This window comes from Lagopus muta, chromosome 2, assembly GCF_023343835.1.
Source record: "Lagopus muta isolate bLagMut1 chromosome 2, bLagMut1 primary, whole genome shotgun sequence".
NCBI classification, from domain to species: domain Eukaryota; kingdom Metazoa; phylum Chordata; class Aves; order Galliformes; family Phasianidae; genus Lagopus; species Lagopus muta.
This window is the reverse complement of record NC_064434.1, coordinates 86824040-86842366: the sequence shown is the minus strand read 5'-3', so window position 1 is coordinate 86842366 and position 18327 is coordinate 86824040. Positions and strand designations below refer to the sequence as shown.

The 18327-nt window shown below is 38.3% G+C and overlaps 1 long non-coding RNA gene across 1 annotated transcript; it reads left to right on the top strand.

Moving 5' to 3' along the window:
* Positions 1-3990: 3990 nt before the first annotated feature.
* LOC125689655 (uncharacterized) lies at positions 3991-16489 on the top strand. Its single transcript, XR_007375380.1, has 3 exons — positions 3991-4318; positions 4981-5052; positions 14500-16489. It is a non-coding gene; the product is annotated as an uncharacterized LOC125689655 (long non-coding RNA).
* The last annotated feature ends 1838 nt before the right edge of the window (positions 16490-18327 follow it).

The following is an 18327-nucleotide window of genomic DNA, read 5'->3' as shown; positions in this document are numbered from 1 at the left end:
AAATCACTTAAATCGAATAGGACCTTCTTCTAACACAGTAATAAGGGGAAGTACATTGAGCAACTTGAATAACTATCCCAAACATGAGGAATTTTTGTGACTACAGAGGATTACAGCCACCTTAAAGTCGTCATTTCTTTCTGGTAAGCCTGGGTAAAATTTTCAAAGTCAACTGAGTGTCCTTGAAGTCTAACTCCATGAAGGAACCTAGGCACTTCAGCGAATTTTACTCCCTACTTCTTTCTAAACAAACTTTGTGCATTTCCCTCCAACATATGCTCTTTAAATTGGTGCTACGAGTGCACTTCATACTGGAATGCAGCCGGCAGTATAAATAGCTGCTCTGCCTAATTACAAAAGGAATGCTGTTTTTTTTTTTTTTTTTTTAGGCTTCTATAATAGCCAGTGTAAGAACCCAGTTTCAGAACATTTCAAGTTCTGAACTTTATGTTCATTTAAATATTTCTAAATATGTACGCTAGCAGATGAAATTTGAATTTGAGATAAATGCCCAAAATCAGTGCTTGTATTTTCTTTGTTGCAGGGAGTTGCTTTCAGTAAGAACTGAGATAATAGATATCAATCTGTGTAATCAGTACGATTGCATGTCATGCTAGCAATTTCTTCAAAGAGAACTTATTTCCAATTCCAAAGGAAAAGTTTGCTTTCAAATTTTTCCTGTAATATTGAACTACTGGATTTAATGTCACCCCCCACGAGTACTGCAAGCCGTGCTACAGTAGGTGATCAGCTAAACTGTATTACAGCTTGGAAGGGAAATGTTGGAGTTACTACTATAGAGATGGCTGAAATAATCAGAGAACAAGCTATATGCTCTCTGTCAGATCATACTGAACACCAGAGACACTTTTATTTCCTTATCTGATACTTTGCATAATAAAGTGCTGTGCTTCCACACAGCCCTTGGCCCTGTAAAAACTGAGATGCTGTCACTGACTAAAAATAAATGTTTCAAGTTTTGACCATTCCAAGCATTTCTTGGTCTATATGATGAGTAAGACTTTAGCAGGGTGTGGCTAAACAAGTACAGTCAGTACCAAAGTCAACTTTAGCTCATGCTATGGCAGTTGATGAACACCGCATCCACATATTGTCAATATCAAGTGGATACGGGGGTGACAGCCTGTTGTGCATCATGTTGCCCAGGCTGAAGCATCCTTCCTGTTTGGAAGCATTTGGGATCAAGTTCTGCCGCCTTCACTGTGGCACAGCTTGAGCTGGCTTCACCTGAGTGGCTTTCCATTGCCACTTTCCATTTTCCTTGAGCTGGCTTTCATCCTGAGTCAGGCCTGCTAGGGCTGTCTTGCTCATGAAGCAGCAGCACAAGCCCTCACCCACCAGAGCCCATGAGATGCCTGAGGTCTTCAGGTCTGCCTAGGGGGCTTGGCAACAATTGCTCTACAGCAACATGTGCTACACACTGCTTTTAATTAGTCGCATGCAGGCTTTCTTTTTCCAAAATAATGGAGAGAAATTTTCCCTCTTGGAAATAAATGCTGAAGAGTTTAACATTTCAAAAGCTCTTCACTGAACTTTGGTGGAACACAAGTTTGAAAGGTGTGGTTTTCCCTCAGCATTTCTAATTTCTGAGACAAGGGGGCACTGAAGTTTGGTTTCCAGACCAAATATTTCCCACTAAGTACCTGAATGTGTTATTTGAGCAAACTTCTCCAGCCTTTTAAAGTTTGCCCACTTATCCCTCAACTGATCAGCTCTTCAAAGCTCCATGGTTACTTAATGCAGCAGAGTTCTGAAACCATGCAAAGAAGCAGGGCAGCACAGTATAGTCACTGTATGGTGATCAAAACTCTACAGTGCATGAAGAAATACACAGCAGAACCACATTTTCTGTTTCAGAAATCAAACTGTGCAATTGAGTTTAGTCTATCATCAGCACCCAATCCTGAGAAGACTACTGGCTGGTCTGGACTGCTCTAGACACCACAGTTAGGATCACACCATGCTATGGAGCCAGGACATGGGAACAAATGTGGACAGGGAAGATGGCACAGCAGCTCTGGAGCTGAAATCTTTCACAATTTACCACATCATCTTTACTGGTGAGAACTTGGATCCTCTGAGATGAGTCACCTGGGACATGTTTTCTTTAGTTTAAATTGCAGACCACTTTTCAGATGTTCTATCTGAGCTATCAATCTATATTCTGTGTACTTTGTAGTAGTCAGTAGAGGAAAGATGAACTTTTAAGCATCATTCATAATATAATCTACAAAACATAACTACCTCATGAAGTCATTATCCATGCCCTCAAATCATCTGCTTTCCTCTACTGACTATAGTAGACCTCACTATAAAATCTCACAATATACAACAGTATTTATACCAAAACAGATGCAAGGACACCACAAAGAATAGCACCACATAAGTTTTAGTGCCCACAGAAGGTTATTTAAAATAAGGAAAATCTCATTTCTTAGTCTTTTGTTAACAGTCATGGAGTTAGAAGAGCTGAATTTGAGCACAGATCTTGTTTGGGTAGATATTCAATAGGACTACTGTAACTCTCTGTCAGATTAAAAAAAAAAAAAAAAAAAAGAGAAAGAAAAAGAAGACATCTCACTCATTTCATTTTTTCTACTAATAGAAAAATACTTGTTTTCCCTCATGGTTTATTTAAATTCAGAATCTAGACTCAGCTTGGAAAACAGAAAGGGATCTTTGGATACCACTGTGTCAGTCTTAGAATTAGTCATGGAGATAGAAAGGAGCATCAGCAGTGTGCCATGGGGAACCGTGGGTCTCAGATTCTACCATTACACAGACAGGATTTGTACTTACACTTTAAATAAAGGTGCTACTTTTAGTGGAGTGAGGAGAATTAAAAACAAACAAACAAAAAAATGTAACAAAAACAAAGGTCAGTGACCAGAGTTAATATAGCTTTTCCAGCAGTGACATTTCTCTTCAAATGGACGAGGGAATGGTGTTATTTCTATTCATGCCATTGTGTCAAATTATATTATCATACTTCTCTACATTTTGCCTTACAAAAGACTGCTGAGTGGATTTTCACATATTATACAACATAACAGTAATTGCAATGACTAGAGTAAAATCAGGAAAGATTTCTCTGGTGAAAGGTAAAATAGCCATAAATAATAAATAAAGTCAATATAAAAAAGTGCTTAAAATGAAAACCGGAATGTGGGAAAACATGTGGCAACTCCTTCATATAAAACATTGAGAGAAAATATTTCATACAGTTTAGAAAGCCTGGACAACATAAATACTCATATATACATTTTCATGCTCTGGCATTTGCAAAACCTGGCATGTGCAGGAAGTGCCAAAAGACTATGAAAGAGCTTATGCCCTATTTTTTTCTGTCTGATTGTAATCAGGGAAATACCAGAAACATCATAGGAACTTTTTCTCCAACACATGCAGGTTGAAAATGCAAAGAAAGAAAAAAAAAAAAAAAAGCTGAACTTTTGCAACTAGTGCTGAGACAATCCTAAAGAGCTGAGGAGCTGAGGTTTGTTAGAATTGAGTAGGCAATTTCCTGGTATTGTAATATGCTAAATCAAGATGAGATATGGAACATTTTACAGTAAAATGCCAGACACTGTAAAACAGAAAGTCTGCATTACTCTTCTTTTTCATCACTGTTTCACTCTGTGACCTTCTAAAAGGGCATTTTCAGATAAAAGTATAAAATGTAAGTAATGTCTGTTAAAAGCGTAAAGCAAAATCTAATTCTAATCTAATCTAAGTGCGAAGGGCATTTTTTAAATACAAAAATCTCTTAGCTAAAGTCCCTCATTGTACCATATTTTTCAGAGAAGCTGCAGTCCTGGAGTCAAAATGCCTTATCCTTTCAGATGCAGCAGTCTAGACTTGTTACGCAAAAAAATAACCACAAGGTGGAGATGTTACAAGCTCTTACTAGCAAACATAAAGTATAGTGGATAATACTGTTTTTTCCAGTTTTCATCTAGGGAAGTAGGATCACATTTTAAATTACAGCTGTCTCTAGTTAACAGTTATGGCGTGATAAAAGCAAAATGAGTATGTAAGAGTAAAATAATTAAGAAGAAGCCTTTTGTCTGCCTGTATGGGAACTGCTGAGTCATGGCCTGAACCTCTGATTGATCACCTGAGGCGAGCCATGAGTCAGCCAGAGGAGCACAGGTGAAGGCAATTCACCTGTGCTGCAGGAAGGGGTGGAGCCAGGCTCCAGCCCTCCTAGACCTATTTAAGAGCTGGCTACCAGTGGGGAAGGTTCTCTTCTAGAGATTGCCTCTGCTGCTGTATTGTGGGTGAGCCCAGGATAGAGGTAAGCCTTCTATTTATTCTCTTTTGTTGTTGTAGTCCACTTTGCCTAACTCTCTTGTTTATTTTGTGATTATAGCATCCTAATATTCTTTAATTATACACTGCCATTTGTATCTTGACCTTGAAATTAGTCCTTCAGTTTTTATAAAATGTAATGATACTTAGTTATTATTTTCTAGACAGGACTATGATTTATGTTAGTGAAACTGTATTTGCAAGTTATATAGCTAGACTGCAAGTCAGCCTTGCAATTATTCATATCCCTTTGGATTTTCACAGTGCATTGTGGAAACTACCTTGACTTGAATTGTAGGAGGGTAAAGACTATAGAAAGAGGACAAAAACACAAGCTAGAGTGTGCTGTATTTCAAATCAGGTGGCTACATCTTTATAATACATCTGTGTGAGTAGAGACAGGGGCAGGTAACCTGGGAGGAGTATAGAGATAATGGTAGGCTGTGTAGGGATGGGGTCAGGAAGGCCATGGCCAAACTGGAGCTGGATTTGGCAAGAGGAACAGAGAAAAACAAGAGAGGCTTCTATAGGTACATAAAGCAGAAAAGGAAAGCGTCCTATTTAGTAAGCAACACTGGCAGGCTAGTATCAACAGACAAGGAAAAGGCCTAAGTACTTAACAAGTTTTTTTGCCTCACTCTTCACTAGAAACTGCTCTACACACAGCCCTTGAATGGATGGTTAAAAACCTGGAAACTGAGGAGCAATGCCCATCTCACTGTAAGTGAGAAGATCAGGTTCGGAACTGCTTGTGGAACCTGAACAGCCAGACGTCTACACGTCCCAATGAGATGCATCCCAGAGTCCTGAGGGAATTGGCTGATGTAGTCACCTAGCCATTCTCAATGATATTTGAAAAGTTAGGTGAAGAACCTCATGACTGGAAAAAGAGGCAGCATATCACTCCTTCTTAAGAAGGGTAGAAAGGATGATCCAGGGAACTATGAATCTGTTAGCCTAACCTCAGTGCCAGGGAAGACTGTAGAGCAGGACCTCCTGGAAGCTATTCTAAGGCATGTAGAAGAGAAGGAGTTGATATGAGGATAATCAGCATGGCTTTACCAAAGTCAGGTCCTGCCTGATCAACCTTGTCACTTATGTTATGTTACAGTTATGACAGCATAACTGTATCAGTATAGTAGGAAAGAACCACTGATATCATCTATCCTGACTTCAGTACAGTCTCCTATAACATCCTTCTCTCCAAATTGTAAAGGTGTATATTTGATGGGCGGACTGTTCAGTGGATAAGGAACTATTTGTGAGGATGTACCCAGAGATAGCTCAGTGTGAGCTCCAAATGGTGGTCAGTGACAAGTGATGTCCCTCAGGAGTCAGTACTGGGATTTTCTATCTTTAATATCCTTTGATATCAATTACATCAACAGGGGGATTGAGTGCACCCTCAGCAAGTTTGTGGATGACACCAAGCTGTGATGCATTTAATACACCCAGGGGACAAGATGCCATCCAGAGAGGCCTAGACTGGATCAAGCAGTGGGCCCATGAGAATCTCATGAGGTTCAACAAATCCAAGTGCAAGGTCTTGCACCTGGCTCACTGTAGCAAAATCCACTGAATGACTTTGTTAATTAGATGATAATTAAGTGCTACTAAATAGCACACAATCTAATTTTGCGATTTACAACAAAGTATTAACAAAACCAAATTGCTGCTAAGTAAAACCATGCAAAAAATTAATTTGCAACACCAGCAGTCTCAAGACTTGCAAATGGAATATTTTCTATGTGAGTGTACCTTAATCTGATTTGCAAAAGTATGGCCTACTGTTATGAAGGGTTTTTTCACCATTATCTTGAGACAGTTAAGTCAGATGAGGTATTTTGAGACACAAAAAAGTCTTTGGGGAGTAGTACTGGTGTTATCTACATCTGTTGAAGTAAAAACTTCAAAATCATTTAAACTGATACATAAGTTATCTGTTCTTTGCCTGGAAATACAGTGTGACACAGAAGGAGCCAAAATATTCAAGAATCATCATAAATCTACTTCTTCATAAAGTATGTTACAATACTGTTTAACTGTTGGCTAAAAGTTTTGTATATGCTGCACACTCATGGCTAGAAGCCGTAAATTTATGTGCAGCTATGAATTGCGGAGCCAGTTTCTATCAAGCTCATCCTTCAAACCAGCAAAACCTATCCCTGTGGAGTTCTCATATAACAGAAATGTTATAGCTAGGTGTTGTAGGAAGTAAAGAAATGGAAATTACAAGAAGGCTGCTCCTATGTTTCAAGTACACTATTTGATACCATCTGTGTTGTTCATTTGTAGTCTCTCTGAAGTAGTAATTAGGATGTTTTATGCTATAGGTATACATTTATACATATGAAAATTTATTTACCTGAATAACTTTTCAAAACATCTTTTTTTCATTCTTAGAATGAATATTATTCATACTTCTATTGCAGACAAAAGTGGTTTTTACTTCAAATTTAGGACTTTGTACGTTATTCTGACTTAACAAACTCAATAGTAACAATATAATACTTACACAATAGCAAAGTTAGACTATGAAGTATTAACTGTTGGTGAAACGCTCTCCTAGGAAGAGGCTAACCCAAATCTTACTTAAGTTTAAGGGCTGCAACTGGTGCACCACACCAGTCTTCTATCAAGCCTCAAATGAAGTATTTAAGGATAAGTCAGGGAGGTAAGGAATGAAAATGAGTGTTATTGTAGGAAGAGGAATTGTATTTTTGTTTTCTTTTGTTTAGTCTTTATTCTTGCAGCATTTACAAATGCGATAGACCTTGTAATGTCAATTTTCTTCTTATTGTCAGTACATAAACCCACAATAATGCATTTATCATGAGTTACTGCACGCTTTTGAGTGAAGAGCTTAATGTTGTTCTCTGAAAAATGCTCTGACAGCTATTTTGAGCATGGTTAAGGAGGCCCACTGAATATGTGTCTATATGTGTTTAGATCAGCAAAGACCCTTACAAGGCAGCAAATCCTTAAAATCAACAGAAGTGTGAGTTGGTAGCTACTGTAATTGCTAGCAGTGAGTTACACTAACAGAGAAATGGTGAAATATAGTCTGTTTTATTATTATTATGAGGGGCTACAGCTAGATTCAACAGAAGAATATAGGGCTCATGGGAAGCCTCATAAACACAGACATAATCAAGTATTGTTTTTAATACAAATTCATAAATTTTTATAGGTGTTGAGTTGTCAGACAGATAATATATGACTAAACTCTGGATAAAGTATATGGAAAAAAACTTTCCAGAAGGACTGCAAATATAACATGATACAGAGCAATGCCACAGAGGACTGCAGCTTTGTTGGGACCACTGCTGTGAGCAAGGGGGTGAAAAAATCATTCTAGGCAGTGCCTCTGAAAGGTTAGCCTGGCCCCAGAAAGCTGATGCATTCAAAGTCTTGGAAAGCTTCTTTGAAATGGTTAACAAAAGCGGCACATACAGAGTGTACTTTTTGCAGAGCAGTAAGTAGAGTTGTTAGGAGAGGCAATTTTTCCCTTGTAAAGAAATAAAAATTGGAATGGATATGTTGGAAGATTTGCCAGAGGAAGAGATGGAGTCTTTCTTCCATAAACCAAAAGGCTGATCTTGGTCCAGTGAAGTAGTGCTTTGTGTGCAGCTACTTGTGTTTCCTCAGTTACCAGTGCAGTATCAGCTACTGTGTGTGAAACATCCCTGTAAGCAACCTCAGCAGAAGCAGCACAGACCAGGGATCTCCCAGCTTTAGCAGCAGCAGGCACTCTAGCTCCGTAGTTACCATGCACCATGAGTAGGCTGGAGGAAGACTCGCATGGCTGCAGCTCACGCTGGTATCAACTGCATAAAAGGAGCCTGAATGACCCCAGCATCAGCCAGCTTTACCATTGTAAAAACAGATAAAGGCAGCACTTATGAGCACAGATGGCTACAGCTTCTCCCTGACTCCCACTGAGAAGAATGCAAGGCAGGGCCCCCTCTGCTCCATAGCTGCTCCACTTCCTTTGTAACTGCTACTCAGCACTGCTGGCCATCAGCCATGTACTGCTTCCCCCCAGGCAACTACAACTTCAGTTGCAGGACAGGGGGCTGTCCTGCCAACTGTGAAATATAATATTCTGATATAATACAATCTTTTCATGTAAAACAAAAATGCGTGCAAACAGCAAGCAGAATGGCTAATAAAATGAAAAGATGCAGGGGAGGTACTATAATGAGAGAGAAATTCTAGCCTTGTTCAGATCAATGGCAGAAATCCCACTCTTTTCAGTGAGCCAGAATTCACCCGAGATATTCATGCTCTTCTAAGCTACGTTTTAGATAGCTAGTTTGGCAAATACGACAGTGCCTCGTGCTGCGTGTATAATTTTGGGATTTATTTTCAATTGACTGTGTTAGGAGTTCTTTCACTTTGATCATACACTGATTCCAGTCCCCAAATTAATAGTGCACATGACAAGTTAGTTTTTCCTAAGAAATACTGTAGATGGCTATCAACAGTTCAGTATGTTGGCACCCAGACTCAACTTGCCCTGTGTAGTCTGTTACTCTAAGCCTGCCCCAGAGCAACACATTGATCTCCCATATGTAACAAGTCCTTGAAATGCAGAGATTCTGGATACTATACAGCAGTGCCAACTTCAGCCTTCCGCGTTTGCTGCCTGTTTCTCTGGAAGCATAGTAAAGAAATATTTAAACCCTGAAATATTGCAGTAACTTCCTTCTGACAAGGGTCTTGCATTTTGATCAATGTCAAAAATAGATCTGCCACACTGGGCTGCCCATATACAACTAGCTTCATCATGCAGTGTGACAGTTCTGTGCATTTGCTGCACTGTGCTCTGCTGGTGCTCAAGGGCATCAATAGATATATTTCAGAGATAGACAGGGATCTGTGGAAGTTATTTGGCTCTATACAAACCCCACACTGAATTAAACTGAAAAGAAATCCAAATTTCAGAGAAAATGATGTTTCACATTCTTAAGAAGTTTGACTGGAAATGGTAGCAAGGAGAAAAACTGAGTCAAGTTACTTGATCCATTCTGCAATACATCATGTGCCATGGTGCTGTCTTGAGTATAAACTCACCCTTCATCTAGAGTTAGGAGTGGTTAGCAGCCTTCGGTAAAACTGAACAGGAACAAATAATTCATGCAGAAGTTTGTATTCTTTTAATAACTGAGTTTGTTTGAAGAATTTGTCTACTTTGGATAGTGCTTTAATCATTTTTTACTTCAAGCTCTCTCTGAAGAAACCTTATATTTTATACTCTGAAGGAGAGACAACCTTATAATTTATATCAGTTAGATATATATTACAGAACCTCATGGCTAAAATAAGTCCTTTGTTTTCCCTCAGAACATTACGGCAAGCCATATTATGAATCAATAAAATCTGCTGCCTTTTCCCCTTGTTCAACTGTATACACTTGGGGCTTGGGGCAGTGCCAAAAAAAATCAACACATAGCAATGAAGGTCATAAAGAAAAAAATCTTGACATCTTCTGCCACTCACTTTAGCATAGCTAGTCTGGCTGGATGCATAATTTACTTTTCAGATAATGTGCTAGTTGATTACTATTGCTTACCTCTCAGCAAAGTTTTGGGTAAAATTTCCCAGTTCTTCTGGCTGATACTTATTTTGTGTGAATACTTGTGCTACAAAACATTTGTAACAGAAAAGCTTTCTTTCCCATTACTTTGTTAGGGAGTAAGAAATCCTGAATTCTAAAGCTTACTCTGCAGGGAAAGCAGAAGGAAAGGATAGCAATCAATCAAAAGTCTTAACCCTTTGGGGATATATTACTGAAAGATCATAAGAAATAGCATTGTTTAGTCAGGCCTAAAGGAAAATCATTCACACAAAACATGTGTTCCACGCCTAAACTGCATCATTTATTAAATGCTGGCAAAGTAGTTCATGGCGTATGTGCTTATTTTTATGAAGTACCCCCTCTTCACACAAGGCTACGTTCTCAGAAGCAGACTGTCAACATGAGAAAAATACTCACTTTTGATTTTCATTTTCTAGACAATCTGTACTATGCCTCCTCGGAAATTAGACAGCTCTGCTCACAGTGGAAATGGTAACAAAGCTTTATTTTCAACAGAAGCTGCCTGAAGGCTTATTCAAGGGAAAAGAACAGTCAAGAAAGCTGGGTCTGATCAGAGACCAACTGCTACATTTTAGCACTTCACAAGAAAACACTGAGGTTTCAATTGATGGCCAGAATAGAGAGAGAGAGAATTCAACAGTGTTGGACTCAAACTATATGCCCTAGTTCATATCTTCATCTCTAATTGGAAAAAGCAAAACAACATTAAAAAGTAAACTTAAGTAGTACTCTGGGAAGGCAAGCACTAAGGGACATCTCTAATGTTCCTTGCTTCAAGGCTATGGTAAGAACCATTACAAAGCACTAAAGGAAACATGATAATAACTCAAAATAATACAGTTTACAAACTCACTGTTTAAATGTTCTGGCTCTTTTATTTTTGGAAAATAAAGCACAATCATGATAAGTGTTATCAATGATCAAATCCAGAAATTTGAGAAAGATCTTGTCCAAATGGCATAACAGAACTTATTTTGGATTGGATATTAGGAAATATTTCTTCTCAGAAAGAGTAGTAAGGCACTGAATAGGCTGCCCGGGGAGATGGTGAAGTCACCGTCCCTGGAGGTGTTCAAGAAACATGTAGCTGTCACACTCAGACACACAGTTATTTGGTATGGTGGTGATAGGCTGGCAGTTGGATTGGATGATCTTAGAGATCTTTTCCAACCTTAATGATTCTATGATTTACAGTGCCTGGTTTATAGATCTGAGTCTGCAACAGATATACTACACAGCTGTTAGCATTCTGGAGACATTACAAATGACCTTATTAAGTGCAGTTCCTCTGTCACCTTGCCAGCTCTTCTTGTATTTTCCTGTGAGTCCAGACCAGGGCTGTTACTGAGATACTCCTTCCATTGACTTGAACAGCATTGGAAAAGGTCAATATTAGCAAGAAAAATACAACGTAAGGGATCCTTTTGTCTCTAATATATTTCATTAATACCTCCTTTAAAAAGCAAAAGCCCGTGGAAAATGCAGAAAAAGTTATTTTGATAAGTTTAGAATTGTAAACAGAATCATTTTGTAACTTTCATTTTTAAATGCTTTATAGTATCTTTTTTTTTTTTTTTTTTGGACTGTAGTTTCACAAACAGGCCAGGTAGATGAAAGTGAATGGTTAGCAATAGTATACATTTTCATGGCTTTTCATTCCCTCTTAATTCTCTCTTTCTATTTTCCCAGTTGTACCCATTCTGCTAGAAAAACTACAAATCTGTACATCCCTTTACTTCTTCTGGGACTGTGCTCAGTTCCTTGGTACACAAACCACTACAGAAAGGGAATGAACCAAGCACACAAATCAACTGTTTTCTAGATGAATGACCACTGAGCTTGACAATTTAAAAAGGTTGTTTTGAGTAAGTTGCATTTTTTCCCTTTGCATTTTGCAATATTTGTATATATTAATATTTAAGGAGCCATTGATTAGGAGCGGCCTTTCTCCAGGTAAAGCAGTAGGCACCCAGCTGAATGTGAGGCTGCTGAAGTGCCAACTTTATCTCAGCAGAGATGAGGAATAACAATCCCAGTAGCTCTTTAATCAACTCTGCATCCTTCATGAGATAGACAGCATTTTCCAGGACACTTCTTGATATTTTTTTTTTAAATCTGTAGAATCAATTGGGGGGGTGAGGTGCACACTGTTTTTCTCCAGAAAATCTGAACCTAAATCAAAATATAGGATTTTAGCAGCTAGAGCAACTGCTTTTGCTTTGTACAACTGTGCAAAGAGTGTCTTGCTCATCTTTTTTCACAAGACAGCATTGTGTTAATACTGCGGACTTTAGGTGGTTGACCACTGTGAATCTAGCACCACACAACTTGTTTCACACACGCTTATCTTTGTGAACTTGTTGATTGGCCCTCAGGAAATGTAATTTCTTCAAGAATATTGCTGGTTTGATAAAAGGCATCTTGTACCAGGGCAGAGACTAATCAGGATAGGATTCTTCTGTGCTGAGAACACCTGCAGGTGCCAAAAACATCTCGGGTTTTTTTTAATAAGCCAGAACTCAGACGATCACAAGAGATTAGTTTCTAGTTGCACCTAATTCTAATTGCAGATAGAAACAATTCCCACTGAATAGATAGCACAGTGTACAATTAGGTACTGACTGGTAATTTATCTCCCTATCTTGCCTCTTTAAGTAAATCATGACTTTTCTATTTATTATTCAACGTAAGCTTTTTAATAAATAGTCTTTATATGTATTTGCCATTCTAAATTTGCTGTACCTCATGCAAAAGGCTGGAGAAGCATGATCCTTTTTTGCAGTCTCTAATTTTTTTCTCCAATTGCTGTCAATCTTTAAAACATCTTGGCATTTGGCTCCTACCTACGCAAGCACTGAGTACATTCAAACTAACTGAAACACTGCTTTCAAATGAGTCAACAGAAGAAACTCTGGAGGGGAAAAAAATCCAAAGAAAGAAAAAACTTTTGAAAGCTCAATCTCAAAGAACTTCAGTAGCCTTTTGTGTTTGTTTTGTTTTTGTAAGAAGGAGAAACTTTTGTTTTATTTCAAGAAGTAACAAATTCTGAATTTTTTTCTCTCAATCACTTGTTTGGCCAAACATTATTGGTCCCACCAGGATCTTTGTGATAGAGTTGTGGATTAAGACACATTTGCTATAATGCCTTGAGAGCAAGATCTCATTAAATAATTTTATCAGACCTTCCTCAGTTACAGCTGCTGAGAGAGTTGGTGTTGTTCAGCATGGAGAAGAGGAGGCTCTGGGGAGATCTTGTTATGGCTTTCAGTACCTACAAGTAGACCTATAAGAAAGACAGGAAAGGATTCTTTATCAGGGAGTGTAGGATAGGATAAGGCTGTAAACTAAGAGAGGGGAGATTTAGATTAGGAAGAAATTCTTCACTGTGTGTGTGGTGAGGCACTTTGGGTGTCCCAGCCCTGGAAGTATTCAAGGCCAGATTGAATGGGGCTTTAGGCAGCCTGGGTGTAGGTGACCCTACCCATGGCAAGTGGGATGGAACTATATGATCTGTAACTTCCCTTCCAACATAAAGCCTTTTGTGATTCCGTGATTCTAAGTTAACCTGATCCACAGATGTGTTTTGTGTGATGTTCTTCTGTGAAGTGTCATTCTCAAAAGGAAGCTGGTGATAGTCCTTGAAAAGGGAAAACCATTCTGGACTTCATGCTCAAGCTAGCATGGCCAAAAACCAGATATGTGAATGTCATGTGTTCTAGGAAAGATTTAGTGTGTCTATCCTCAGGATGATAGATGAGAAGTGTCAAACCCACATTATCCTCCTGCCTTGGTATAGCAGTATCCAGCCCATCTATCCAACCCGCTATCTGATCCTGCACATGTTCAAGCATATTTGACTGTTGCCTTTTGCTGTTTAGGAAAATTCAATTTCATTAATTATTTTTTAAAATAAATTCCTTGTGATACAAGGACTTATGCTGCATATCAAAAAATTCATAATGAATAAAAATAAGATGCTTCCAAGAAGAATTAGGGAGAGTGATCAGAAAGGTCAAAAAATGTTCAGACATGTTGAGAAGTAGCGTGGTATTTTATTACTCACCCTGGCAAATAATTCAGCACAAAGCACTGAGACATTTCTTGAAATTTGTGTGTAACTTCTACTCTACCATAACAAATTGTTACTTCAGGAGACAATATTTCTTGTTTCAGGATATCTTTGTGATAGAAAATAAACTGTGTTTTTCACTACTGATGGATGTAGTCTCTGCTGGGCCGTTTTCTGGTTCTTCATTATCCCTGAACAGTCATTCTGAAGTTAAACTTTCTGCACAATTTCTCTGTTTTCCCTTATATCCTTGGTGTTATAAAATAAGAGTTAATCACCTGATTTTTAAATTGATGGTTTATAGAGCTTGATTAATCATGGAAGAGCAAGTTCTTTACTCAAACTGCTGCTGGTCAAAGAAGGCCCTGAAGATAAATGAGCAGATGTAATTTATTTACTAGGAATGAGACAAGATTTATGAGACTTTTTATTTCTCACTTCTTTTCTCACTGCTTTTTGTAAGGATGCAACTCAGCCTTGCACCATCTCATTGCAGCAGGCCCTCGGGAAAGAAGACTGTCAAGGGTGTGGCTATAAGGATATGCCTGCCAAACCTGAAACATGGAAGTTCAGCCACCTACAGGTTGAAAAATGCTTAGTTTCCAGGAAACATCTCTACTATTACTTTATAACCGCAAAAGGAGAAATCTTGTCTTACTTTCTTCTATCAGAACCGGTTCATACACACACAAAAAAGGAATTTTACTGTAACATTTTGGAAGTTGTTAGAGAAGGTTGGTCTTCCATTTTCTAATCTAATTCTACATATAGACTGGTTTTGTTATAAGTGTTTACTCCTAAAAATCTGTCATTTGACTTCAATAGATTCTTTGTATAGACAGCTTATTACAATAGTACTCATGTCGTTCTTGTAACATGACTATGGCCACACACCCTGCACAAAACACTGTGGTACTATTTTTATAGGCTCTTTCTTTTTCGCAGCCAAAAACATTGGCCCTGGTTTGCACTGATAGTTGTGTAGGGCAGAGAGAAAGAAAACCTCTGCCAAGAATCTGCCTGTTTTAGCTCCAAATTTATTTTAATGCCTTGTAAAGCCAAGGATCATTTGAAGACTATCTCCAAACTCCCAGGAGAAAGAAAAGTGCCTGGGGACTTGTAAATATGGCCTAGTAAAATAGATAGGATTTTGTTTTACACTTTGTAAACATGTGTACATTGTACTTGGTTTGCAAACGTGCACTGAATTCTTTCTTCTCTTTCCCTCTTTTTCTTTCTAACATTGGTGATGTGTTCAACTTGAATATGGCTAAGCTGTCAGAAGATTTTTCTACATGTGCTGAAGTGATTCCAAACATCTGTCTTAAATCCCATAATACGCAACACTGTGAGAAAAAATTAATTCAAGGACATTCTGATGATAACAAGGATATAGCTTCATAACAATAACAAAAAAAAGCCACTGGAGAAAGTGCAGGCGGCTGTAACCTCAGGGCTCATGTCATGTTACTGTGGCCATAAAACAAAAATCATTTTGTTCCCAGTACTTCTGTGTAATGTTGTTAAAGACAGATTCGTCCTACTTAAAATGAGAAAAAACTAAAAACTGAATGAAAGATATGTCTTTTAGAAGTGTGTTACTTATCGCTCACATCAGAGCAGTGGAAGGATCTGGGGCAGAGATGTTCTTGCTAGTCAATTACAAAAATGAGGGCTTGAGAGATCTGATATATTTGAAAAAAGTGTTATCGTACAACAGTATTTTTGTTCTTACAACCCGTGTACTGCCAATGCAAAAGCCACCTCTATGTCTTACTCTGGTTTTTTTTCTTTTTTTGGACAATGTTCTATGCTTGTCTTTACCCATTTTGGTCAGCTGAAGAATAGATAACCTTGAAAATCTCAACGCTAAAAAAGAGCTTTTCTCTGGATAAATTGTGCTTTTTCACATACATTTTTCATCATCCTGCCCTTCCACTGCTTTAGCAGCTCCTGGTTCAGAGGCAGCAGTATCACCAGAGGCAAGCTTTCCTGAATGCTGCTTGGAGAGATTAATTTCCTCTCTGCTTCCTTGCAACAGAAAACTTAGTATCTTTAAAGATCTCACTAGCCACATTAAAAAATGGCCTTCCCAAACTCTCATACGTTACTTCTGTTTGAACATAAGTCTGTATACTTTGCAGCTATTTATTGCTTTGTCATAAGTAAGACGCGCTGATACACTCCTAACACAACCTCATCTAATCTTAATGGAACAGTTGCCTTGGTTTTGTTAGTGCCAGTATCCTTCATTTATGCCATCTTATCAACTCATGTCACTGTGATTTACTAGGCACTTATGAAATTCTGAAGGGAAAAATCAGAGATAGCTCCTATTCGTCTACACTCGTACATCTTTTACCTCTTTCTGAACTGCCAAAATAGAGATCTCGAAAGGGAATTGTTGTTTTCCTGCACTTGAAAATGAAGCACAACAGGAAACAATTTCTGGGGAAAAGTAATAGGCAGAAACTATCTGAAAGAATGCGCTGGACCCCCTCCTGCTGTAAGTTTTTCCAGATGTTGACCAGGTGTTCTTATCCATACATCACTGAGTGGATTAAAATCCAATTCTGCATACTAGGTATCAAATCACTTGCAGATATCCTCTGTATCATGCAGAGCTTCAACATCCACCTGGAAATTCCATGAAGGAACGAGTCTGAATATTGCTTGCTTCAGTCCACACCACATTCTCACTCATTTATCTTTCATTACTTTGTCTTTTTTCAAGAATAACCTCGTGAAAACTAGGAAGAATTTTCCAAATGTGCATTTTCATTTCTTCCTCTATCCTCTCTCCCCTAGAACTTAATTCTTTTTATGTTCAGAGACCATTCATATTGGAAGGAATGGGAGGAAAGAAATTTCTGTCAACACTTTCAGAAGGGGAACTGGCTTCCCTCGTATTGGAAGTAACATAAGGAGAAGCAGAACACAACAATGCTGTATAGAAGATAAGGGTTTCTTGCTCTTCTGGTATTTTGAAATCATTACCATCACCTACGATGGAAGCTGTGAAAATCCAGGAAGAGAAATGGGGCATTTAAAGAGGAGTATTTCAACATCTCATAGCACTCTTTTAAAGTTTGCTTCCTTTCTTACTTAAACTCTCTTTAATAGCGTATTACTGTAAATAGACATCACATTATCTTCACCGAAGTTCACTCATCACCACCAGGTCATTGTTTATCTTTCTCCTTTGCCTTGAACTTGGCTGCTTGCTGCAGTCACTATTCCAGTTGGTTGAGTTTGAGTGTTGCTGAAATTTCCTTAATGTCTGTTTTGCCTTCTTATCTGTTACGTACCACACAGTACTACCCAAATATCATCTGTTTACAAAAACTTTTGCCTTGCTTATGGTATCTCTATACTCAGATTGGCTGATCCACCATTTGCTGGTAAGTAATCTCTGCAAGTGTCCTACAGCAGGAAGCACTTAACTTGAATAAAATGGAGGGGAAAAAAGCACAAAACTGTTCACATGACTGCACTTTTACCTTCTGCCAAAACTTGAGTGGCAAGCTATGAAAAGTTGTTTCTCCTGAGGAGAAATTATGGATTCAGATAGTCTAAAAAGAAACTACCTTGAATGAATTCAGATAAATAAAGGAAAAGAGGGCAATAATTGATGATGACCAGCTAAAGAGAATACCGGAGAAAAAAATGATTTAAAGAGCATCTGGTTTGTATGACTTGATCATAAGGAGAAAGTTGTCATGGAAAATCTAGAACTTTGCACATTTCTTACATATACCCTGGGTTTGCCATCATTTTCTGTTTTGGCCATCATAATGATGAACCTCACAGACCATTCATATGGGTTATTTCACCTGTACAACAGTTTCCAGGTCATTAAAGGATAAGGTTTTACACCCAAATTTTACTTCCAAAAAAGAAACAAAAATATCTGCTTGCTTAAGTTAAAATTCAGAAAGTTACCTATTTCTCTATACACTAAAAAGGCCCACAAGAACACCATGTACTTTTATTCAAATTACTTGTTTTAGATGAAAGCAAGCATGTGAAAAAGAGTAAATGTCAAAAGTGTAGAAGTCAGCCCACTTCACACATTTCTTTTGGGATTGGCTATCTTAGCTCTATATTACAGCATGACAAACTTCATACAGAGGCCATACTTAATTAGAGGGCTGGATGTAGGTCTATAAATATCTAAGGTGTGGGGGGCAGAATGGCGAGGCCGGACTCTTTTCAGTGGTGAGTGGAGACAGGGCAAGGGGAAACGGCCAGAAACTGGAGCATAGGAAGTTCTGCACAAACATGCGCAAGAACTTCTTTACAGTGAGGGTGACGGAGCACTGGA